The sequence below is a fragment of the Monodelphis domestica genome, chromosome 5 (genome assembly GCF_027887165.1).
Source record: "Monodelphis domestica isolate mMonDom1 chromosome 5, mMonDom1.pri, whole genome shotgun sequence".
NCBI classification, from domain to species: Eukaryota; Metazoa; Chordata; class Mammalia; order Didelphimorphia; family Didelphidae; genus Monodelphis; species Monodelphis domestica.
This window is the reverse complement of record NC_077231.1, coordinates 311754068-311779912: the sequence shown is the minus strand read 5'-3', so window position 1 is coordinate 311779912 and position 25845 is coordinate 311754068. Positions and strand designations below refer to the sequence as shown.

General features: G+C 45.7%; 3 long non-coding RNA genes across 4 annotated transcripts; 1 reads left to right on the top strand and 2 right to left on the bottom strand.

Moving 5' to 3' along the window:
* The first annotated feature begins 781 nt into the window (after nucleotides 1-781).
* On the top strand, nucleotides 782-6013 carry LOC103094033 (uncharacterized). Of its 2 annotated transcripts, XR_008912525.1 has the most exons (4): nucleotides 782-1031; nucleotides 1890-1986; nucleotides 3860-4005; nucleotides 5410-6013. It is a non-coding gene; the product is annotated as an uncharacterized LOC103094033 (long non-coding RNA). The 2 variants fall into 2 exon arrangements; XR_008912524.1 differs by lacking the exon at nucleotides 3860-4005.
* LOC130454680 (uncharacterized) lies at nucleotides 3826-6731 on the bottom strand. Its single transcript, XR_008912526.1, has 3 exons — nucleotides 6276-6731; nucleotides 4801-5104; nucleotides 3826-3964 (listed from the first exon to the last, which is right to left on the bottom strand). It is a non-coding gene; the product is annotated as an uncharacterized LOC130454680 (long non-coding RNA).
* A 13158-nt stretch (nucleotides 6732-19889) lies between these two features.
* LOC103093917 (uncharacterized) lies at nucleotides 19890-21884 on the bottom strand. Its single transcript, XR_008911929.1, has 3 exons — nucleotides 21220-21884; nucleotides 20582-20700; nucleotides 19890-20398 (listed from the first exon to the last, which is right to left on the bottom strand). It is a non-coding gene; the product is annotated as an uncharacterized LOC103093917 (long non-coding RNA).
* Nucleotides 21885-25845: the final 3961 nt, after the last annotated feature.

Below are 25845 nucleotides of genomic sequence, written 5' to 3'. Positions count from 1 at the left end.
AAGTGATGGAGGGAGAAGGAGGTAGGGGAGTGTTTCTCGCCCTTCCTTTTCCCCCTTTCTCTTCCCCCCCCCTTCTCTCTGAGAAAATCAGGAAGGAATCTTGGGGGACATACATGGTTAAGGGATGGGACATGGATGAGGGTCCATTAGAAGTGACAGGATGGCTGGACAGATAGGAAGAGAATCCAGGAGGAGAGAGTATCAAGGAGGAAGGAGTGATCAGTGGCGTCAAACTCTTAAGAGAGGACAGAAAACATGAGGATTAAGAAAAAGTCATCAGACTGAGCAATGAACAAAATAAATGTTTATAGAGCACCTACTATGTGCCAGGCTAAGCATCTCAATTAAAAGATCCTTGGTAACCTTGGACAGAACACTGCTGTATGGTGGAGGGATGTGGTTTGGGGGCTAGATGGCAAGCGAGCTGAAATGGAGTGAGAAGCAGGTGCCCGTTTCGCCAGCATTGACTCATTCATTCATTCATGGATTCATAAAGTTTTATCGGTGCCCTTCCTCTAGTCCTCTGCCCCACCTCTCTATAACTCTTCCTGTCAGCCTTCTTTGGCAACAAAGAAAAGAACGCAGTTAAACCGAACCAAGTGACAGATTTATGGAGGAAGAGAGTCTTGCTTTGTTTTTTTCCTACGAGTTTCGTCTAGGAAAAGAGAGAGATCAGCGGAGAGCTCGGGGAAGAGCAGGTCAACTGAAAGCTTTTTTAAGGATGGGGGAGAAACGAAACGTTTCTCTCCCTCCGCCGGGTGCCTCTCGGCGGATTGATCTGCTCGGGATAAGAATTACCATTGCTGGCCGGAGCCCTTTGTACATATAAAGTGCTTTGAAGCCATTTCCTTGCTAATTTCAGACTGATCCTCCGAGGCAGGTGGGCGGCGAGAGTTATGCTTTTCTCATTGATTTCAGCACAAAGAAAAAAGGCATAACCTACTTTTGCGAAGTAAAAAGAAAACTACAAGAAAAGCCTCCGCAAATTGTCCCGCATCGGCATTTGTAGGGCTCGCTGCTTTCGCTCCCAGGTGGGTGACTGGCTCCTCCAAAGAGCTTGTCCCCTTTGGGGAGCCGCCCTGTATTTACTTCTTGCTTTTCCCCAAGACAGATGACCACGCCGGTGCATTGGAAAGCGGCCGACATGATACATGGGATGGGATAACCCTGCGGGGCAGTAAAAGCGATTGAAATTCAGTCTGCTTTGAAGTAACTTTAGGAATCCGTTTCTCTAACGGAGGAGAAAGATTAAATATTTATAAATACCCATCGCGATGATTTCCCAGGGTTTTTTCTAGGCCTGATGACGGGGGAAGGGCCATATGTTGACGGAACATATGTCAGGGCTCCGTCTCTAATAAAACTTCAGGTCGAAGTTTGTCAGGACAATAGATGAGTTAAAAAAAGAAATTGAGCAAGACAGGTTAGGAAGCCACCATCCTAACGGACCACTCTTCGGGTCGAGGCTTTCCTTTTATATATACATGCATTTTCCATTTTTATTGGCTTTTTTCTACATACGGGAAGAATGTGTGAGTTTTATGGGCCTGGCAGAGGGTTGTGGTGTCTCTTGCCAAAGTGTTGAGAAAATTCAGAATTCTGTACATGAGGGACAAATACCAGATGTTTCATTCAAACAATGCATAGATTTTGCACAAATATGGGTAATGGAAACCGAGGCTTGGACTGGGATTTCTTGGCCAGTCTTGCTTTTTTATGTTTTCATAATAAGCAAGCAAGCAGCCAGCGTGTTATTCCAACTGGGATGGAATGATTTCATCTTTTTTGAAAGTCTGGACTGTTTGTGTGTCTTGGTTTTTGTTTTGAGGGTCTTGGCTCCTAGGTGATGGGTGTTGTGGGGCTTAATCTTTATATGCTTTTCTTTTAAGAAACAGAAAGTTCAAGACCTCTCCTAACTCAGAAATGCCAGATCCTCTCCCTTCTGTTTCTGTCAAGCCTTCTCTGGAGCAGATCACTGACATGCTGGTGAGGAGAATACCTTTCCCACCCCTTCAAATGGGAGAGATGAGGCTCTGTTCCTGCCTGTAGGTTTCCAGGAAGTCCAGGGGCACAACCAACACAGGCAGATCTGCTGTGTGAGTGAGCCCAAAGTGTCATCATGAGCACACACTCAGGGCAAACAATGGAGTTACTGATGTCCAGGAGGTCAGAAATTTTAGAATAGAAAAGAGAACTAAAAGGATCATAGATCTAGTGTAAGAGATCTAGGTCATCAAGATCAACCATTACCCATGAGGAAATGGAATTTTAGAGAGATTAAGTGATTTATCAAAGGTCATACCAAAAGTAAGTGCCTAAGGTAGGATTTGAACCCAGGTCTTCCTGATTCCCAGGCCAACACTCTATCTTGCAGACCAAGCTAACCTCTAGCATCTAAGCTGGGACATATTTCTGACTTAAGGATCATAGGATCCCAAATATAGAGCAGGAAGAGGCCACAAGAAGTCTTTTAACCAACTCTAAAGATAAGAAAAAACTAAGAAGCCAGAGTGGTTGTCACTTGTCCATGGTTGCACAGGGAGTAGCAAAACTTAGATCACAGAGTCATAGGGTTTGAGCTGGAAGAGATCTTTGAGGTCATCTACAAGAGTTCAATCCCCTCATTTTATGAATGAGGAACCTGAGGACCCAGAGAATTGTGGTGACTTGCCCCAGAGTCATATAGCTGATCAGTAGCAAAGTCAGATTTTGAACCCAGGACTTCAGGTCCAGATCCAGTCCTCCTCCCCTGTTACCATTTTGTTTAAAGGACACAATGTTTTCCATTTCCCCGAATGCCAGAGATAAATGTCAGGATTGGGTGTGAAAGTTTCAGGACTAGTTACTAGTAAGCTGATTTAGCAAGTTAGATACGAAATTAGTTTAACCATCCAGAAGTAAGCTGGTCCGTTTTAGGGGGGCAGGGAGGGCACAGGGAGGAGGCAGACTGGTTTGCCCTTCATCTAGGTGTGAAAACTTCCCATTCTGCATCCTAACAAGTTCATAACAGGCACCACATTTTAGGAAAGACAATGATTAAGCTGGAAAGGGTCCAGAAGAGAGCACTCAGAAGTGTGAATGGCCTCAAATCCATGACAGATGGAAATTGCTTGAAGGGATTAGAGACATGGAGCCTGGAGAAGAGAAAGACTGGGGGGAGCACAGGGGAGCAGGGGGCAAGAATCTCTGCCTTCAAAAGGCTCATGGGGAGGAGAGATCAGATTTGTTCTGTTTTGCCGCAGAGAGAAGAATAGAAGCAAAAGGTAAAAATTTCAGCTTGGAATAAAGGGGAAAAAAACCCTAAACTTCTAAATGGCTACAATTATCCCAATAGCTAGTGGTCTGCCAGGAAGTTAGTAGCTTCTGATCACTGGAGATCTTTGATCAAAGTCTAGGTGAGAACTTGTAAGGGATATCATAGAGGGGCCATAGTCCCTCTGCTCTATGAAGCAGGGGAGGTATCTGAAGGCCAGGCTCGATTAGGAGTTCTTGGCATTTTATTTCAGCTTTTGACTATTGTTTTTATTCCCACTTTTTTTTTTTTGGTGTGAAAGGAGCAGTATCTGCCATGAAAGCTAGGCTAGTTTTTCCTTATAAGGTATATAAACTGTCTCTTAGCTTTAATGGTTCAAGGGACTAAGGCTCAGGCATCAGCTCAGTGTACTGGTAACTCAGAGACAAAATTCAGCTGCACATCCCCCAGGTTTCTGAATGGCAAACCAGAATGGTCAAGATAGAGGCAGGGAAGCAATACCAACTGAATCAATGCTGTATCCCTGCCGAGTATGCCTTCTCCTAATGTAGTTAAACAAATGCAGGTGTTTTGGCAGCATCTCATTTTGTTTTAATCTTGTCCCAGAACTATACAATCAGCCAGGGTCAGGCTTGGCTTACTTCAGCAGATATGGGTTGGTCCCTGAGATTCCTGCCATCTCTAAAATTTGGGCTTCTGGAAGAGTTAAGCCTGAAAAAGATCATCAAATCTGTTTTTAGAGAGGCAGAAAGGTAAAGTCCCTTCTTTTCCTAACCCTTCCTAGGAGAGGTTAAAACACCTTTTCCTTTCCTTTCCTTTCCTTTCCTTTCCTTTCCTTTCCTTTCCTTTCCTTTCCTTTCCTTTCCTTTCCTTTCCTTTCCTTTCCTTTCCTTTCCTTTCCTTTCCTTTCCTTTCCTTTCCTTTCCTTTCCTTTCCTTTCCTTTCCTTTCCTTTCCTTTCTTTTCCTTTCCTTTCTTTTCCTTTGCTTTTCCTCTTCTCTTCTCTTCTGTCTTAGAATCAATAAAAAATATTGAATGGTAAGAGCTTGGGAACTGAGGGTTAAGTGACTTGCCTAGGGTCACACAGCTTAAAATTGCGTGAGGTCAAATTTGAATTCAGGACCTCTGGTCTTCAGGTCTGGCCTTCTATTCACTGAACCACCTAGTTGCCCTTGGTTAAGGGAGTTTCTTCCCAAGGTTACACAGATAACAAAGAGTAGAACTGGCTCCTCTGACACCCTTTGCCCCACCATCCATTTCGTGTTCTCTTCCCTCTATCACATACTGCTTTTTGAATCAGCAGCAGGTGTTCTCTCCCAGATTTCTCCTTTTCTCCTGGACATCCCAAAACAAGTTCACGGAGAGTTTTCTGCTGCAGAATAGGAACATAACTGTGTGTCCCTGGGTGAAAGGGAGGAGCATCCCTTCGTCTCCAAACACCCCCACCCACCCCCACCCCAGTATCTAGGAGCCAGTCATTTCCTAGTGTAAGGGAAGATCCTGTTCCCTTGTGGACAAAATTAAGCCTGGGGTTGGGAAGAAATTTACCAAGATCATCCCATCGCTGCATGGACTTCTGGGTAGCTCTCCCTGGAGGAGTGAGGACTAGTTTCTGTTCTAGGTCACCTTTAGGAGCAGATGGCGCATTCTTCCATGGCTGCTGTCTCTGGGTCTGTGTCTCCGGGTTTATACCCAGTATCTCAGGCAGGGCTTTGATGGCAAACACACACACACACACACACACACACACACACACACAGAGTCACAAACATACACTCAGTCACACACACACATACACAAATCTTGGGTCTTCTTTCCCCAGTATTATTGAAAGGCATAAGTCTGTGCAGCACTGAAAAAAAATAAAAGAGAGCCTGCAAGAGTTGGCTACCCCCCACCCCCCCACCCCCCACCCCCGCCGCCATCCCCCCCTCATACCCCAATGAAAGAGCTTTTTCTCTTTTTGGAACTCGCTGGTGCTTTTGTTTCCAGCAATAAGCTTAGCACCAGATAGAAACCCTGCCCTGAGATTTGCAGGACCAGATGGTTAAATCCCCAAACAATCCTTAACTTCCCTCACTGAGCCTCCTTCTCTTGACCATTTCATTCCATTAATGACTGCTGGAGATGACGCCTTTGTCTTATTTCTCCCCACAGAGGCTTAGGAGGTCCTGGGGGAGACCCCGGTGTGCAGGAGAGGGACTCATTGGCTTTTGGAGAAGACGAAGTTTGTTCTTCTATTCCCCCAGAAGATTGACCAGCTTTGGGCTATTTCTGGGTCCCCTTTTCTCCAGAAACAGAGCCCAAAGTTTTCTTTTCCTACCTAATATTCGTGTAGGGCTCTCTGCAAGGAGTGTTTATTTTGTCTTTTGGGCCTTGTTCCCGATGTAAGTTCTGTATATTTTCTGTTGGTAATTAACTTCATTGGTCTATGTCAATTTTGTCAGTATTTACATTAAAATGTAATTAGTAATAATAACTTTTATGATTTCCATCCTCAAAGCATATTAGTCTACAATAAGATATTTGCTGTCTGTGACAGAAAGTGTTTTAAAAGCCTTCATTATCCCATAATTTGATAACAGTGTATTCATTATTGATAACACGGTGCATGAAGATTACATACAGCATCACTCATGTGACCAATAAGAAGCCTCCCATTTCCATAACAATAAAGAATTCATGCCCCGTTCATCCCACTCTCCGGCATCCTATGACCCATTTAGGGCTCATTGCAAAAAGCATCAGATTTAAAAATTTATAAAGTTTTTTTCAAATACATTTTTATTGATATCTTTTGTTCCTCACATCACCTATATTTCCCCAGGCATCCTTCTCCCAGAGAGCCATCCCTTTTTCACAAACTCTAAGACCAAACCAGGAACAGCCCTAATCAACAATCCTCAGCCAAACGAATCAACACCTTGGAAGAGCATGGCATCATCTGCAGTGTCCCAACCGTCCTCCCTCCCTCCGCTCTACCAAGACGTAGGGACGGCTCTCTTTTGGGAGGCCAGACTCACCTTTAAGATTTCTTGGCATTCAGTTTCAGCTTTTTGTTGCTCTTTTCCTTTGCATGTGGCAGTAATGTGTGCGTTGTTTCCCCGGTGCTTCTTTCTTCCCTCTCTATTCAGGAGGCTCCTACTTCTCTGTATTGATCATATTCATCATTTCTTGCCACACAATGATATTCCATGACATTCATTCGCAGCTTGGTTAGTCATTCCGCAATTGATGGGCTCTGCTTTGTTTCCAGTTCTGAGCCACTATAAACAGTGCTCTTATAAGTCTTCTGGTATCTATAGGCATCACTTCCTATCTTCCTAAAGGTATCCTTTAGTAACTTTAGTGGCTTCCTGATGCCTTCAGGATAAAATGTTCACTCCTCTGTTTAGCTTCGGAAGGACTTCACAGGGGCAGCAGCTAGGGGCAAAGTGGTTGGAGCATCAGGCCTGGAGTTGGGAAGTCCTGGGTTCAAATATGGCCTTAGATACTTTCTAGCTGTATGGCCATGGGCAAATTGCTTCATCCTGTTTGCCAGAAAGGAAAGGGAAGGGAAGGGAAGGGAAGGGAAGGGAAGGGAAGGGAAGGGAAGGGAAGGGAAGGGAAGGGAAGGGAAGGGAAGGGAAGGGAAGGGAAGGGAAGGGAAGGGGAGGGGAGGGGAGGGGAGGGGAGGGGAGGGGAGGGGAGGGGAGGGGAGGGGAGGGGAGGGGAGGGGAGGAGAGGAGAGGAGAGGAGAGGAGAGGAGAGGAGAGGAGAGGAGAGGAGAGGAGAGGAGAGGAGAGGAGAGGAGAGGAGAGGAGAGGAGAGGAGAGGAGAGGAGAAAAAGAAAGCCTCATAACCAGCCTATCTTTTCAGTCTGGTTGGACATTCCTTTCCCCACCTGAGTTCCATGAACCAAATTACCTCTCTCTTTGTTCCTCATGGGAAACTCTTATATTCCATCTCTGTGACTTCACACTGGTGACACCTTACCCCACCCCCATGCCTGGGATTCAAGCATTCTTCACCTCCATTTCATAGAGTCATTCTCTTCCTTTAAGATAAAATTCAAGTACCATCTTCTACATGAACATCTTCCTGATTCCCCCAAATGCTAGGACATCTCCCAAACTACCTGATTTTTATGATTTTGTATGTATTTGTATATATTAACTTTATATTAATGGGGAACACAGTTATACCTTTACTAGTTGTCTTCCCCAGTAGAATGTATGATGGTTGTGAGTAGGGATTGTTTCATTCCTTGTATTTGTATCATTAGTGCTTGGCACTGAGCCAGGCACATAGTCAGTGCTTAATAAATACTCCTCAGCTGACTGATTGGGAGATATGCCTGGCAGTGGTTATAAATTTTTTGAAGTGAAAAATGTGACAGGTGATTTTTCCATTACTTTGCTCACAATACACATCTTCAAGTCAAAACCTCCAGACCCATCATCTATTTATCTTGTTAAAGCCAGGATATCATGAATAAAAGAATGTAAGCTCTCCCACTCAAATGCAAACTCCCTGAGATCAGACTGCATTTTTTGGCTTGCCTTTGTGTTTTCAATGTGATTTGCACATTCTGGGGGTGTGGAGGTATGAGACAGAATTAGGGCTAGAGAGCTGGGGTTTCACTGGTGTAGAATATGGCAGGTATGAACTCACCTTCCACCCAATCACATGTACTATTCTTTGTCAACTTGTAATTCTAGAAAATTGTCTGTGCATTCAAAGATTAAATATTTTGTACACATTAGAAGTAGGATTTTAACTCACTTTTTCCTGATGCCATTGCTGGCTCTCTATCTCTCATGCCTTTCACCTAAGAGTTAAAAACAAACAAACAAAAAACATTTGTTGGTTTAGACAGGATTCATCTGAGCTAGAGAGCTCCAATTCTTTACAGAGGGGGAAAAGTAGAATGGAGGCCTCACTTTGAGCCAACACTGAAGCTGGACAGTGTGAGTAAACTTCCCTTCCACATCTCCTGGTCATGAAGCCCCACCTGGTGACTCTGAAAGAAGCTCAGAAAAGGGGTTAAGCCATTGGCCAGCCTGCCTGCTGCCTGGTGGAGAAGGCTTCTTTAATAGAGGAAGGAGAAGCTAAAAAGAGACATACTGTGGGAAGTGCACAGAGGAGCATCTCTCCTCTCTATGTGCCTCTCTTCATAATCATGGAAACCCAACTCAACCCAACCTACCATCATTAAGTATCTTCTCTATGTCAAATCCTGTGCTAGGTCCTGGGATCTCAAAGACAAAACCATAACAAGTCTCTAACCTTGTCCTTACCCTCCCTGCTTCTGTCAGAGGCATCACTAACTGACCTTCAGATCACACAGATTTTTACCCTCAAAGTTAAAACTCTCTACTCTCCCTTTCATCGTAGTATCCAGTCCATTACCAAATCTTCTTGCTTCCACTCCTCCATTATCTTGAATCTGTCCCCTTCTATCTCCTCTTGTAGACAACATTTTATATCAGACCCCAGTGACTTCTAGCATGGTCTATTGCAATAGCTTTCCAATTTCCTTGTTTCTTCTCTCTCCAATTGCCAAAAGGCCATTCCCTTAAATTTTTTTCTTTATTTTATTCCAGTAACAAATTACCCATGTTTTCCAAGGATGCATGATTCATGTTGTCTCTCTCCCCTCTTTTCCTCCCCACTTCCTGAGTTGACAAACAATTCCACTGGGTTATACGTGTATTATCACTCAAACCCCATTTCCATATTATTCATTATTTGTAAGAGTAACCGCATAACACCCAAACCCCAAGTCATATACCCAGATAAACAAGTGATAAATCATGTGTTTTCTTCTGTATTTCTTCTCCATCTGTTCTTTCTCGAGCTGTGGATAGCAGTCCTTTTCATAAGTTCCTCAGAATTGCCTTGGGTCGTTGTACTTGATCATCCTGTGATGTTTCAGTTGCTCTGTACTATGTTCTCCTGGTTCTGCTCATTTCACTCCACATCAGTTCATGGAGGTCTTTCCAGCTCTTTCTGAAATCATCCTGTTCATCGTGCCCAATAGTATTCCATCACAATTTGTTCAGCCATTCCCCAACCAAGGGGCACCCCCGTTTTCCAATTTTTTTGCCACTACAAAAAGCGCGGTTACAAATATTTTTGTACAAATAGGTCCGTCCCCATTTTTTGCAATGTCTTTGGGATACAGACCTAGTAGAGGTGTTGCTGGATTAAAAGGCATGCATTCTTTCAAAGCCCAGAGCGCCATTCCTAAAATACAAGTCAGTTCACATCACTCCCTTGCTCGGGAAGCCCTTGTGGCTCTCTGGTGCTTTTGAAATCAAGTAAAAACCCTTCTGACATTTTAAACCCTTCACAATCTGTCTGTAGCCTACCCTTCCAGCCTTATTACACATTATTACAGTCTCTGTTCCAATAAAATGGATCTGCTCGTTCTTCCTTGCATATAACAGTTTGTCCTGCATCCCTATTCCTTTGTACAAGGTCATTCTCAGTGCTTCACTTTCATCTCTTGGGTATCCACCTTTTCTTGAAAACTCAGCTCAAGTGACGGCTCCTCAACAAGATCCCTCCCAAAGTGCTAATACCCACTTCTCCCCAGCTTACTTTCTTTTACTTTAGATATATTTTCCAAATACTAGAGTGGCATAGTGGCTAAAGCACAAGGTCTATAATCAGGGAAGTCCTGGGTTCAAGTCCAGTTTCAGAAAGTCACTTAATCTCTACCTGCCTCTGTTTCCTCATCTGTAAAATAGATGATAGTAACCTCTATTTCTAGGAGCAGGTGTGAGGATAAAATGAGAAAACATTGTGAAAAGCTTAAGGTGCTACTTAAAATGCTAGCTACTGCTATTACATTTGTGCATGTTTTTCCTCTGGATAGAATGTGAATTCTCGGAGAGCAATGGGTTTTGCTTTTGTCTTTGTGCGTTCAGTGCTTTGTACAGTGTTTGCTATAGAGGAGACGGGCAATAAAAACTGGCTTGATTGGCACTCTCAGAAAACTTACATTCTACTTCCTTTCATGGAAGAAGGGTCTCAGTTTAAAACTGTAGCTCTCCTGGCCATAATGAAGACATTTGAAAGTCCAAAAACAACTCCTGGTCTGTTTTTCATTTCTATTGAATACTAAAAATAGCCCAACTTGGAAAGACATTGGGGCTTCCAGGACTTAAGGCCAAGGCTAATTGCTGTCCTTGTAAACCTTAAAACACATTTGTTGCTACAAAATGGACTAGCCAGCACTATGGGATAACGACCCCTCTGTCCCATTAGCCCTCCACTTCACTTTCCGCCTTTATTCAGAAGTGCTGAGGAATATCGCTCGTTGATGAGATTCTGATGAAATGTGACATTTGCGGACTGTGGCCACTCACCAAAGAATTTGAGTGTTAGTTTCCAACATTTTATAGGCTGCAAAATACAAGCTTTCTGGCATCTGGTCCATGTACTGACAGCTCTTGCAGAGTCCCCCTGAGTCTTACAGAGGCCATTTCTTTCTGCTCAGTCAATATGGTCAGTAAATAAGGAGTATGTAGCTAATGGGGCTGGGGGGGGGTCCTAGTGAGTGAACCCAAGTCTCCGGAGAGTTTGGCAACCCAGGAAGAAAGGGCCATGGGCCACACAGTGACAAGACACAGCAGAGAGTACATGAGGTGCAATCTAGGAAGAAGAAGTTCTATTAGAATTTGGGATTAAAAAAAAAATCCCTTCCCAAGCACAAGCCAATGGAGGCATGGCTAGACAAGAAGAGTTCATGTGTAAAAAGCTCTTGGATTCCTACTGATGCAAGTCAACAGTACGGAGCTTCCCAGAAAACAGGATGTGAGGCAGCCTTAAAGAGAGAGAGAATATCCAGGATTTGGGCAGTGACGGTAATGATGTATTCAGCCCTGGTCAGAGCACAAATGAAATGCTGGGGCTAGTTCTGGGCACCAGATTTTAGGGAGGACAGAAATGAGCTCAATTACATCCAGAGGGGAGCAGCTGGCTTGGTGAGGGGTCCCAGGATCATGCCACATGGAAGACTGCTTGAAGAAGCCTGGAGAAGAGAAGACTTGAAAGGAGAAACCTTCGCACATGTCATGGGAAAAGAGTGATTAGCACTGATTCCAGAGGGGAGAACTAGGAGCAATCACCGCTGGAAGTTAGAGAGAGGCAGATTTTTGGCTCAATCAATATAAGGAAAAACTTCCTAACGCTGACAGTTTTTGTCCAGAATGGAATAAGCTGCCTCATGAGGGAGCAGATTCTGCCTCACCAGAAATCTTCAAGGGAAGATCAATGGTTACTTGTTGAAGATATTAGAGAGGGAGATTTCTTCTTAAAATGCTTGACTTTATATGTCTTGATTTAAAATGTTTTCTATTTAATCTTATACGTTTTTATAGTCGCTTTCATTTCCAAATGAATCCTTCCCCCTCTGATCCCCACCAAGCCATCTCTTGTAACAGAATAACAAAATTAAATAATTAATTTACATTTAATGAATTAATGTTAGTAAATCACAAAGGAGAAGAAAAACAGGTTAGCAAAATGAATGAAGGCTTTAATAGAGTCTGACAACGCTTTAATAGTGCCCCACATCCATATATGGTCCCCCAGCTCTGCAAAGAAGGCAGGGAGGTGCATTTCCTCATCTCTTCCAAGGCCAAGTTTGGTTATTAGCATTGCACACTGTTGGTTTTGTAGAAGGGATTCTTGCTCAATCAATCAATTGACAAGCACTGATTCAATCCCTACTATGTGCCAGACACTGAGTTACAAATGCAACAAATGAAATAATCCCTACTTGCAGGAAGTGCACATTCTGAAGGGGGAGATAGTCAATGCATGTAAGTATCTACAGAATAATTATAAAGAGAAAATACAAATAAAGTTAAAGGAATTAAATATAAGGCAATTTGAGAGGGAGGGCACTTAGCCCTTGGGAAGATCAAGAAAGATGTCACCTGGAAAATGAGATGACTTCTGAGAGAGTCTCCTACAGCCAAGCTTCTGTGATTTGGGGTCACTGTTCAATGAAAAGGCAGCTAGGTGCTCAGTGGTTAGAGTGCTGGGGCTGGAGTCAGGACGACCTGAGTTCAGATGTGGTCTCAGACATTCACTCACTAGCTGTGTGACCCTAGGTAAGTCCCTTGGTCTCTTGTTTGCCTTAATCCACTGGAAGAGAAAATGTCAAACCACTCCAGTATCTTTGCCAAGAAAACCCCGTAGACAGTCCAGTGGATCATGGAGAGGTGGCCATCACCAAACAACAATAACTTTGGATGGAAGAGTCATGGGATCACTGCAAGGGAAGCACCTCTTCCAAGCCTGAGGAGCACGGAGGTCCCTGGAGGAGGAGAAGGGTGAGGATGGAATTTGTTCCTGTCTTTCTCTTGGAGGTCAGCTAAGCACATTCTTCAGCTTCTTGGAATTGAATGAAAGTATGGGAATGTAAGCAGATCCTTTGTGTCTTCAGGGCAACTCCAGCAACAGACAAGATGGTGGGGATGGCACAGACCTCCGTCTCAAACACTGATTGGCTCTGGGGCTCCAGGCAAGTAATTTAATCTTGTTGGCCTCAGTTTCCTCATCTGTAAAATGAGGTGGAGAAGTAAACGGCACATCATTCCAGTATCTGTGCTATGAAAACCGCAAATGGGGTGGCAAAGAATCAGACTCGCTGGAAAGGACAGCACTTGATTCTTAATTCAGCTAGGAGGAACCGTGACAAGGAAGTGAGTGACACTCCAGAGACACCAGAAGACCAGACAGTCAGAGCCATCTGGGCCCCGGGGGCTCGAGAGCTTCCAAGAAGAAATGGGATTCCATTCCACACGACTGAACCAGTTTCTTTGGTGCCCGACATTGGGCCCCAAAGGCACAAACAGCGCCTGCCCTCCAGAAGCTTCCATTTTCCTGGAGTTTTCGGGGATGAAGTAACACAAGGGAGGCCAGGACTGCAGGGAAGGGGGAAGGTCTCCGGGAGAAGCTTTCCCACACGCCCGGCTTTCCGTGAATGGCAATGGAAGCTCCACAGCTGTATCGGCAACGGCATCCTCTGGGAAGGGCCAGTCACCGCCCATGCTACATCTGCCCCATTGGGCGTGCCTTCCCCACGTGAGCCAGGTAGTCCTGGTGTTAGCGAAGCTCTCCGCCTAACGATGCACGCGGCTTCCTTCCTTCGACTGATTTAGTCTCCTCAGATCGTCCCTTTTGATTCTTTTTCTCAGTTACAGCAGATGGCGTGGCGCAGCAGAGGCAGGATCAGAGGCGGCTCAGCCAGGCGGTCGGGTCTGGGAATCACTTTGCCTCCAGATCACTCCCTCCTTTAATGACCTTTTGCTGAGAGGCAGCAGCGAGGGGGAAGCCTCGGGGAGCCAGGCGGGAGAACAAGAAGACAAGATCGAGGGTCACAGCCCACCCCTGACCTTGTCTAGAAGCAGCGCCCCAGGCAAGTCTCCCAGGCTCTCAATTGCAGGGAAGGGACTCATCTACAGGGAAGGCAGTTTCTTCATTAGGACTTTTCTGGGCCAGAGAATTCCGGTCTCTGAGGAGAAAGCTTGGAGAAAGCCCAGCTGCCATGCGTAGACCTTCATGTGTAGCATGGATATGCAGTCATATCTATAATATGTGTGACCAACATACAGGTACAAACCCACATGCTTAGCACATAAAAATCAACATTAAAATGTTCATACACATGATGCACACATGTACAGACCAGCAGTCCAACACACATGTAAACCACATGGCCAACATATCAGTCCACTTCTAGCCAGCATATACATACATACCACATGTATAACACATACTCATCTAACACATGTAGAGCCCCCATACACCTATATGTCCAACATACACCTGCGTCTAACATGTATGTGCACACACAATCACATGTGTCAAACACAGCCTAGGTCTAACATGCATGTGTAGACAGACCTGTCACACACATATGTCCATGCAGTCCAATCACAGCAGCTCTCTCCCCAGCCCTTTGAAGTTTGTCAAGCACAATTGTTTCCCAGGGAAACAGGGACCGTGAGGCACCTGGTCCTCCCCTCACGGAGGCACCAAAGAAGCCAAGATGTTCTGGCTGCTCTGAGGGCGGCGCCCCATCAGGAATTATTCCCAGCATCCCAAAGGGACCTTGGGGATTGTCACAGCCAAACCTGCCCTTTGATGTGGGAGGAGGCAGGCTCAGGGGTGCACAGTCAGAAGGCAGGCCCTTGAAGTTGGGGCTCATGGTAACCTAAAGGGCTGTTGTACTGTGCCAGGCAGTGTGAGCCATTGGAAAGAGTGTAAGATTCTTAGTCAAAGGCTTTAAATTCCAACGTTGCTCTTTATCACCCCTGTGATGTGGGGTGCACCTTCACTTCTGTGGTCCTCAGTTCCTCAGCTATGAAATGGGCAAGGTTGAGCAGATGGCTCCTGTGCTCCCTTCCAGATTTAGAACCTTGTCTGTAATTTATAATCTTAGAAAACTGCCTAGGACACTGAGCTTTACAGCTAACTGCTAATGAATGGATCTGAGGAAACACTTGAACCCAGAGCCTCTTGACAACCAATCTGGGCCTCTGGCCATTGTTCTACTTTTTTTTTCTTTCACTGATACATAAAGAACATTATGAAAAATGGACTAGATAATTTTGATTACATTAAATGAAGTGTTTTTGTGCAGATAAAACCAATGTGACCATGATTACAAGGGAAATGACAAAAAAAAATTCTTAGCAAGTGTCTGACAAAGCTTCATTTCTCAAACATTTAGAGAACTGAGTCAAATGTGTAAGAATAAATAAATAAAAATGATAAGATTAAGAATAAAGAAAAAAACACTCCCCAATCAAAAAGTGGTCAAAGGATATGTATGAACAGGCAGTCGTTAGAGTAAGAATGAAAAATCTCCATAGTCATTTAAAAAGAAAGCTCCTGATAACTATTGATTAGTGAGATACTGCTCCACCCCTATAAGACTGACTAACATGACCACAAGGAAAATGATAAATGTTGGAGGGGATGTAGGAAACTTGAGACACTGATACATGATTGGTGGAATTGTGAACTAATATAACCATTCTGAAGAGCAATATGGAACCAGGTTCAAAGGGCTACAAAACTATGCCCTTTGACCCAACAAATACACTAGGAGGTCTGTATCCCAAAGAGAGCAGAGACAAGGAAAAAGGACCTATCTTACCAAAATATTATTAGCAGCTCTTTTTGTAGTGGTAAAGAATTGGGAACTGAAGGGACTGGGAGAACAAGCAGTGGTATATGATTGTAATGAAATGCTATTGTGCTATAAGAAATGATGAACAGGATGAGTTCAGAAGAACCCAGAAAGACTTATATGAACTGATGCAAAGTGACTTGAGAACCAGGAGCACAATGTATTCAGCAATAGAAATATAGAATGATCAACTATGAAGGACTGAACCGTTATCAGTTGAGTAAGTCTCCAAGATAACCACAAAGGACTCATGAAGAAAATGCAATCCACAGCCAAAGGAGGAACTATGGGAATCTGACTGCAGATCCAAGCACACCATCTTCCATTATTTCTATTATATTTCTATTGGATGTGATATGTGTCTTCTATAATGACATGAACAATATGGAAATACACATTACATGAAAGACTCAAAACTGGTCTCAGATATGTCCTAGCTGTGTGACCCTACACAAGTCACTTAACTCGGTTTGCCTAATGCTTACCCTTCTGTGTTAGAGTTTCTACCAAGATAGAAATTAAGGGTTTAAAAAAAATCTGAGGAGTTAATGGTTTGTTATTTTTCCATTTCAGGGACAAGCCCAACAGAAATAATATTTGGCTAAGTTATAACTTGTGGAAAGGTCAAAGTAAGTGAATCTAAGGGGCTATTAAGAGTTGTTAGAGTGTCTCATCTGATGGAAGAGGCAGAGGAGAAGATGAACTACATGGGAGATTTCCACTCGAGACTACTCTCACCTGGGGTCTTCTTCCTAGAATGAGAAGGCTCCAGTGGTGTGAAGAGAAACCAGTTGCAGCATCTCAGAACTGGAAGGAACCCATTCTTGCCAAGAGTTCTGCTTCATTGTTGACCAGTGCTCATCCAGACTCTCCTGGAAGAATTCTAGTGAAGGAACTGAGGCAGGACAGACATGCTAGGAAAGCCCATCTTTGCTAACTAACCACTTTGTTCTTGTACTTGCATGCATGAATCTCAGTAAAGAAGAACCCAGAGTGGATGAGAGATCAGATCCTCAGCTCTGCATCTTTCTTTCTTCCTCCCCTTCTGCCCTTCCTCCCAGGCCTCTACCTCACCTTTACTGATTGACTCTGGACCTGCTCTAGTTCTAAGCCAGGCTGCTTTGTCCCTCCTTGGCCAGCCTGATGGTCTCTCGAGGGAGTCTGCCACACTGGCACCAGACCGTGAGGACTCCTGATTGGTTTTAGCCTTACTGTAGCTCAGAACTTTTTCTATGGTGTGTGTATGCACACAAATATTTTTATTTTTAGTTCCAAATTGACTCCCTTCCTCCAGACCTTGCCCTACCAAGATATTCTTTCTATCTAGGAAGACGTGCAAACATATTTCCACATTAGCCACATGGCAAAAAAAGGAAGAAAAGGAAAATTTTAAAGATATGTTTCAAACTGTCCTGAGTCCATCAGTACTCTCTTTGAAAGTGGATAGCAAGCAGCTCAGAACTCTGAACTCAAGTGATTCACCAGCCTCAGCCTTCCCTAGTGGCTGGCATTATAGGCACAGCCCCCCCTCCCAGCCTCTCCTTCTTAAAATAAGACATATCCATGCCTTGAGTTTCTACAGCATCAACACTTCTGGAGATAATCCTCTTCTCACACCCAGAGCTTAATCCTCTCTTGTAACAAAGAATAGTTAGCCAAGACAACCAAAATACAGATGTGTCCTCCCAGATACACATGTAGTTCTGTTTTGGCAGCCCCCCTACTTCTCTGATGAGAGGAGAGATAATTGCCCCATTCTCCATTCACTGGATCCAGACCATCAACTCTTCATTTTCAATCGGTACCATATTGGAAGGGAAAATCAGAGACAGAGGGACAAAGAGACAGAGAAAGAAAGAAGCGAGACAGAGGCTGAGAAAGATAGGGGGGGAGAGAGAGAGAGAGAGAGAGAGAGAGAGAGAGAGAGAGAGAGAGAGAGAGAGAGAGAGAGAGAGAGAGACAGAGGCTGAGAAAGATAGGGGGAGAGAGAGAGAGAGACAGAGGCTGAGAAAGAAAGAGAGAGAGAGAGAGAGAGAGAGAGAGAGAGAGAGAGAGAGAGAGAGAGAGAGAGAGAGAGAGACCAAGAAGGAGAGGCAGAACAATAGAGAAACATAGAACAAGGGAAGGGAAAAAAGGAGAGAGAAATTGACTGCTTGATAATTACTTGTCCAATGACTGATTGATTTGCTTAAGCTCCAGGATTCTCTGGATCCATCCTATAGACATCAATTGGCCTCCAACCAGAGTTACATATCAGAGCATCTGAAGGAACCTCAAAGTTCATTGCATGTGACCAGGAGCCCCCTCTAGAGCAATTCAACAAACTGGTCATCCATGAGTTGCTCAGAGGCCTTTTGATGGCCAAGGAAAGGCCAAGGCCTTCTGGGCCCCCATTCTTGTCCTCCTGTCTGAACTTGGTGGGAGTTCTGAGGAGAGAGAGTTCATGGCCTCACATATAACCCTACAGAAGGAAGTCTTCCCACTAATTCTTCATGGGTCGAATGAAGCCAGTGTGCAGGGGTGGAGGCTGTTAGTGGATTCCCCAGAAAGCACCTCTCTGAGGCATTCATATTTTTACATATGGTTTATCTGAAAAAGGGATTATTTTGAGATTGCAAACATTTTTAGTTTTATGTGCCTCTGAAGGCCAGATACTCTTTGTTCTCTACCGAGGCTTGAAAAATATTTATCCTGGCTCTTTCCCATCTTTTTTTTCCCCACATGATGATCTCTGATATTGCTAAGTCCAATTATGTGACCCACCCCAGGTCTGTGCTTGGATTTTAGATATTTGGGATCACTTTAAGGGCCCCAGAGCTGTCCAATGCTTGATGGAAAGAGCCAAATTCAGAGCTGGGAAATCTGGCTTGGATCACCCACTCCAATACTTCCTCGTTTAGGACCATGGGCCTCAGTTTCTTCTTCTGTAAAATGAGGGGGCGTACATTAAGTGGCTTCCCTCGGTTCCAAATCTGTGATCTTGTGAATTTCCAAGCTTTCTTCCAGGGATAAACCTACTCTCTTGTAATCCCAGGAATGACAGCCATAATTCTCTTGCTGATCAAAACGCAGCAAAAGGAGCTGGCACCCCCTGCGCTGGCAGGCAGCCTTAGCCTGGGTTAAGATATTAGAAAATCACAGGAGAGATCCAAACACAATGGGAGGGGCTTCCAAACGTGCGCAGTTAATGAAGTCGAAGCCATATTATCTCCTCCGTGAATAAGACATGAACAGCCATTTCAGAGTTGACACACTCTTCAATTATGCATTCAATTTGGGTAATAAAATAAAACTTGGAAATATAGAGATACCCACATACATCCGTGCACACGCAGACACGTGCGCCGAGGCAGGCTCGCCGCTGCCTTTTTTCTCATTGGCCGTTGTGCCCTCTGGTATGTACCAACGTAGGCGTTCTCTCTAAGCCATTAAAAATTAAGGGTCTTTGTTGTAAATTATTAAAAGTGCTCCGTTGGCTGCAGATCAGTGGAGACATCATAAACCACCGAGCCGACAAGCAAGGGAGAAGCTTGAGGAAATCTCGGGGACCAGAAGCCAGCCCACATGCCCCGAGGCAGCCGTGCCCATTCCAAGTGTGCCCAAGCAACAGTGAGCCTGGCCCCGTGATGTCTGTGATCTTGGTCAGGACTCTGGAAACCCAACAGGGTCATTTCTGCTCAGTTAAATATTCGCCAAGAGCCTTTGACTGTATCTTAGCATCGTCCCACTCTTAATTAAGAGGGCCACAGAGCTCTCCCCACCGTAGCGGCAAAATTAGAACATAGTTACTGCAAGTATGCTTCATAGGAGAAGCCGGGTGGCCCAATGGACAGAGCTTTGGGCTTGGAGTCACCAAGACTCATTTTCCTGAGCTCTACTCTGGCTTCAGACCCTTACTAGTTGTGTGACCCTGGGCAAGACATTTTACCCTGTTTGCCTCAGTTTCTTCATCTGTAAAATGGTTTGAAGAAGGAAATGGCAAACTATACACTAGCTGTGTGACTCATCAAGTCACTTTTCCCTGTTTGCCTCAGTTTCCTCATCTGTAGAATGATTTGGAGAAGGAAATAGCAAACCATACACTAGCTGTGTGACTCATCAAGTCACTTTTCCCCGTTTGCCTCAGTTTCCTCATCTGTAGAATGATTTGGAGAAGGAAATGGCAAACCATACACTAGCTGTGTGACTCATCAAGTCACTTTTCCCTGTTTGCCTCAGTTTCCTCATCTGTGGAATGATTTGGAGAAGGAAATGGCAAATGATTCCAGAGTTCCTGCCCAGAAAACCCCAGATGGGGTCATGAGGAGTCGGACATGATGCTTCACTGAGGCATGTTTCATCACATAGGGGTTAGACACTCGCCTTGGAGCCAGGCATGAATGAATCAACAAGAATGTTGTGCCAAGCACTGAGTATACAGAGATAAAAATGAGGCAGTCCCTCCCCTCAAGAGGTTTATTGGGGAGACAACATGGAAAGAAGAGAGCGAAGCCTTTGGGCAGCCCATTGATGGACTCTTCTCCGAAGCAATGACAGGGACTTGGAGGGGGAAGTTGGGGAGACGGGGCGTGTGGTCTGTGGCTGGCCAGTACAGACAGCAGGATGTCCCAAGATGCCTAGCCTAGCTGTGTGCTGAGCATGATCACAGGCTGGCCAGATCCAGTCTCTGAAGGAGCTCACACTCACGCTCACTCCCTGGTCAAGGGCAGCCTGGCTTCCAGTGTGGCCTCCAGCTCTCAGGCCCCGACAATGCCCTAAGACTAAGCTTACCTGAGCAGGTGCCACTCTGCCGGGGGGGGGGGGAGGGGGAGGACGTTTCCTCGCCAAGAACTGCTTGCCACAAGGAAATCCAATTAAAAATGAATTTGGTAGAATAGATACAGAACGTCTGATTTGGGCAAACACATCTTACTTCTCTCCTTAATTCCATTATAATATCCGAGATGCATTCTATCAGGGGGAAAAGAAAGAAAAGAATGGTTCTGGATACAACACTTTATGTAATAAAGAGCTGAACCAGGGATTGGAATTCAGATCTCACCTCTGACCTACAGAGCTCGGGGACCATGAGCAAGTGACAACCTCCCTCCCCCAACCTCAGTTTCCTCATCTGTACACTGGAGATATACAAACCTCAGGAATGTTGTGAGGCTCTAAAAAAGAGAACCTATTCAAACTGTAGTATACATTTCAGCTCTCTTCAGAGGGAGTTCTGGTTGGCTTCAGAGATGCAGGAGTCCTGGGTTCAAGTTCTGCTGAGAACACACATATTGTCTATGTGACCCCCAGCAAGTCACTTTACATCTCGGTGGCCCAGCCATCTTCCTATGACTCTGGGTTGGGGAGTTTCCTGATCTAGGAGGTTCTCAGAGTGATAAATGACAAATTTGGACCAAAAATGGCTTTCATCACCATCTTCTGGCATTTTCTGATACAGTCACCCCACCCCACCCCTTAATTTTCCAGATTTTCAATTGTCCTTCCAGCTTTCCTCAGCTCTAGATTTCAGCCAAATTGGGTGCCCAGGGTGATCCCCAGAAGCCGGAGCTCCCTATCCTGCCTCCCCCTCCTGACATAAGCTATGGGTGCCCCGCCTGGCATGCCCTCCCTTCTCATTTCTGCCTTTCTGAATTTTCATCCTCTTCAAAGGTCGGGGGCATTTCATGGAGCCTTTCCTGCTGCCCCTCAATCAATGAGGAAATGATAATTTTAGAAACAGTTTTGAACTTGATGAAGTTTTAAGAGAGACGGGTTCTGGTTTCAAATCTCACCTCTGAGGGCACTGGGCAAGTCATGTACTTCCCGGGGCCTCAATGTCTTCCTCTGACAACGGATGGCACTGGCCCAGGGAATCTAAAAGCCCGCTCACGTCCACCCTTCTTTAGCAGACCCCATCGGCACCCCATTTTTCTCAGGTGTCTTTAGTAAGAGGCAAAAGAAATCGAATGAGCCTCGGAGCCCCGTTTAGCCCAGGGCTGCGAGCTGAAATATTATTTAGCCGAGAGGAATCCGAAGCTCCCAAAGAGCCGCTTTGGCCCAAGGAGGCCAGAGCCGGAGAAGCCTTTGTTCTCCCCCTCTCCCAGGCGTGCCTCTGCCCCCCCCCCCCCCCCATGGCCGGGGAGAAGGAGAGGCTCCAGCTGGCCTGCCCAAGTGAACAGGGCCCGCGCCGCTTTCCCTCTCCTGGTCTCCTGGTGACAACAACAGATGGGCGATAGACGGAGCAGATTAATCACGCAGGAGCCCGCGCGCTCGCAGATTTGGTTTTCAAATTCACTCGGTTGGCTGCCCAGGGCCGGCTGTCGCGGTTGCTAGGAAGGAAGCGGAGAGAATCGTCCATTCTCTGGCCATTCCTCCGGATGGTCTCGGCTGAAGGACGGCCGTGTTGCGTCGCCCCAGGGAGCTCCGTCCAGGAGTCACGCGGTAGAAGGTCAAAGCGACGTTTGACGTGTCTCTCCTGAGCGATTGCGCCCCGTAAGGGAGGCGGGAGAGCTTGAAGACACGCCAGGCAAAGGGGAAGCGCGACTCTTATTCCTCCTATTATTGGCTCAGCCCTAGGGTTTCGTGAGTGTAGAAAACACTCTGTTTCCTGAGCAAAGAAAACAAGTTGTCTAGAGTCCGTGGTCTTGCCTGGAGCCCTCCTGATGCCAAGAGAAGCACAGGAGGCCCCCGAGCTGAGAGCGCCTCCTGCACAGAGCTCCTGGGAGGACCGAGACGCTCAGACCGGGCTTCCTTGCACCCTGGAGGGGTACCTCACGGCTGAGACCAAGAGCTGCTGGAGTACTGCGGAGGGAATTTCCTGGAAACTACTTCTGGCTACTCAGGATGCAAATCGTCCAAACTTATGGCTTTAGAGTTACTTGGGGCACTTACAAGTTAAGTGACTCTCTCAGGGTCACTTGCCCAGTAGGTGTCGATGTATGAAGTCATTTCAGTTGTGTCTGGTTCTTTGGGACCTCCATTTGGAGTTTTCTTGGTAAAGATGTTGGAGTAGCTCCGGCTCAATTTATAAATGAGGAACAGAGGCAACCAGTTAAGTGACTTGCCCAGGGTCACAGAGTTAGTAAATGTGTGAGACTGGATTTGAACTCGGGAAAGTGAGTCTTCCTGACTATAGACTTGCCATTCTAAGCACCATGATGCTTCCCAGCTGCCTAGTATCTGTCAATAACAGGCCTTGAACCCAGGTCTTCTTGATTTGGAAACTGGCTTTCTATCCATTACCTCCTGTTGCTCTCCCTTCAGCAGAATGTGATAATAACAAGATAGATAGATAGATAGATAGATAGATAGATAGATAGATAGATAGATAGATAGGTAGATAGATGGATGGATGGATGGATGGATGGATGGATAGATAGATAGATGATAGATAGATAGATAGATAGATAGATAGATAGATAGATAGATAGATGGATAGACAGACAGATAGATAGATGGATGGATAGATGGATGGATGGATAGATGGATAGACAGACAGATAGACAGACAGACAGATAGGTAGATGGATAGACAGAAAAATAGATAGGCAGACAGATAGACAGACAGACAGATAGAAAAATAGATAGATAGATGGATGGATGGATAGATGGATAGACAGACAGACAGACAGACAGATAGATAATTTGGTATAGTGGAGTCAAGAAGATCTGGTTTTAGTTCTAACTCTGAAAACACACAGGCTGTGGGTCCCTGGGTAAATGGCCTAACCTCTTAGCTCTCCAAATGACTTTATGTCTTTAGGTGGCAGAGCAGGGCCCAATCTGCACTGGTGGAGAGAATTTCCTCACTGGGAGTTTCCTCTTGCAATGAACTTGCTGATTCAGACCAACAGGGGAAAATGAGGATTTCTATGCTTAATGTAAGAAGATCCTCCACCTTCTAACATGGCCAGAAAATAGAACAGCTCGTGCTGTTCTGTAGAACTGGGGCTCTTGAAAATCTCGGTGACACTGTCCTGTCCTTTCCTCTGAGGATTGCAGGATTCGAATCACAGGAAGGGACCGTCAACATCATTGAAGCCAAAGGACTCACCTCCAAGATTAGGAGGGGGCGAGTCCACGCGCTTAGTGCCACACAGACGAGGAGTCACAGGGCTCAGCAGTGACCGCGTGTCCTCTCACTCCAGTTTCTGGCTCTCTCTCTAAGAACGTCAGGATTTAGACATCGTTCAGTCCAGTTCTATCAGGGCTGTAGATAAGGAAATTCCCATCCAGCCGAGGGGAGGAGGTTTGCTCACAGTCACACAGCCAATCAATGGCGGAACAGAGCTTCAAACCTACATTGTCTGAATCTGAATCCAGGGCTTTTCCTCTTCCTCTTCCTCTTCCTCATCATCTGAACCAGCAACTGAGGGGTCATATTGGCTGGTTTTGAGTCATTGGCATCCCTTATATAATAGAGTCTTGTGTGACAGAAAAGAAGTCTCTGGAGACCTTTAAGATTACGGAGGGCTGCTCTGGCCCTTTCACTTTTAGGGGTTTGGCTTTCCAGGCACATGATTTCTTTAGTCATTCCCCGGTCAATGGGCATCTACACAAATGCTTACCATTCCACCGGACCATAAGACCGTGAACGTCCTGGATTTGAGCTGGAATGGATATTGGAGAACATCAAGTTCAACTCTTTCAATTTACAGGTAAAGAAACTAAGGCAGAGAGAGGTGACATTATTTGCATCTGAATACAGATTTGAACCCATGTCCTGTCTTGTTGAATCCAAGTTGAGCTCCATTCAATACACCACCATCTACTTTACCTCTACAGAATGTGCTGCTCTAAATATATATTTTTAAACCCAAACCCTCTGTCTTAGAATCAATACTATGTTTTGGTTCTTAAGGCAGAAGAGCGGTCAGGGCTAGGCAGTGGGGGTCAAGTGACTTGCCCAGGGTCACCCAGCTAGGAAGTGTCTGAGGCCAGATTGGACCTCCCATCTCTGGGCCTGGCTCGCCATCCACTGAGCCACCCAGCTGCCCCCTGCTATAAACATTTTGATGTACACAGGGTCTTTCTTTCTCATGCTTTTGCCAGGGGACGGACACTTCAGCTATTTTCTTTGTAGCTCCACCAGGAATGGATTTCTGGGCTCGTCTTTTGGGATCCCCTGCAGCCCTAACCCTTCCTATCTGACGAGAAGCAGAAAGGGACCCCTGAGCTGAGTTCCTAGAAAGAAGCTCGGGGTTCCGGGAGGTGGGCTTGAGTAAATGCCTAAAAAATGCAAGAGCTACCAATAGAAAAGCAAAGCTGCTGCCTGGCCTCCAGAAGCTTCCTTTTCTGGCTGAAGCCCAGGAGACCATCCTCTAAAGCACACGAGGGAGAGAACGTCCTGGATGGAGACTCCAATGGAGTGGACTCACAGGGAAGGAAGGCTTTAGAATAAGACCATCAAGGTCTTTGGGAGGCAAATGGTGGAAGGGGCCCAGCAGAAGAGTGGGAAGCTAGTATTTTAGCCTGGAGATCCCAGGGAAGCCCTAACGAAGGGGGATTCTTTTTGGTGGCCACATTGGTGGTTTAGGAATACCAGTTTGGTAGCTGAATGAGGAGGGCCCAGAGACAGGGAGAGCAGTTAGGAGACCACTGTGCTCACTAGTCATGGCCCACACTGGTCCAAAGTCACAAGGAGCCCAGCCCCCCCACACAGATGATTTACGGAGCCCTTTGCAAAGACCGCCTGATATTTCTTGTGCCTGGGAGGACTGGGGAGCCAAGTGGTGCATCCTCCTGGGACTGAGCAAGACTGACCTGTTTGGATATGGGAACAGCAGCTGGGTGATTCATAGCCCAGGCTGGTTTGATAAACAGCGAAGTGGGACTGCAGGAGGCAGGAGAAAGAGCACTGGGGGGAGGGTGGGGGAGCCGAATGCCCTCCTCCCCCCCCCCCCAGTTCAAAAAACAAACCAGAGACCGAACATCCCTAGTAGTACAGGAGGCTGAACTAGAGGGCAAACTTATTGGGAGGCGGGATGGAGGGAGGGAAAATGGTGACCCTGTACAAGTCTCCGCTACATGCATTAGGGAACAAAAAGCCCAGCCAGACTTTGAATTATGGGGCCGTAATTCCATCTCAGGGTCCTGTCAGGAGTATACACCACTCGTATTCTGCTCTTAGAGTTTATGAATCAGCTCCTCCTCCCCATCTCCAGGGAGATTAACAGCTCCGTAAATTACAGTTGCATTTTAAAAAATGTTTGTTATGTCTCAAACAAAGAACCAGGAACTGAAATCCTTTCAACAGATCTGCCACTCATCAAGGAAGCCTGAAGCAGGCACTCTAGGACCCCTAGGCTTGGCGAATGGGGATGGAGTTGAGGAGTAAACCAGGGATGACTGAGGAAGCTGTTTTCCTTTGATTTAGGAACCCATGAATGCTCTGAATAGGTGGGTTGATTGTTGCCTTTA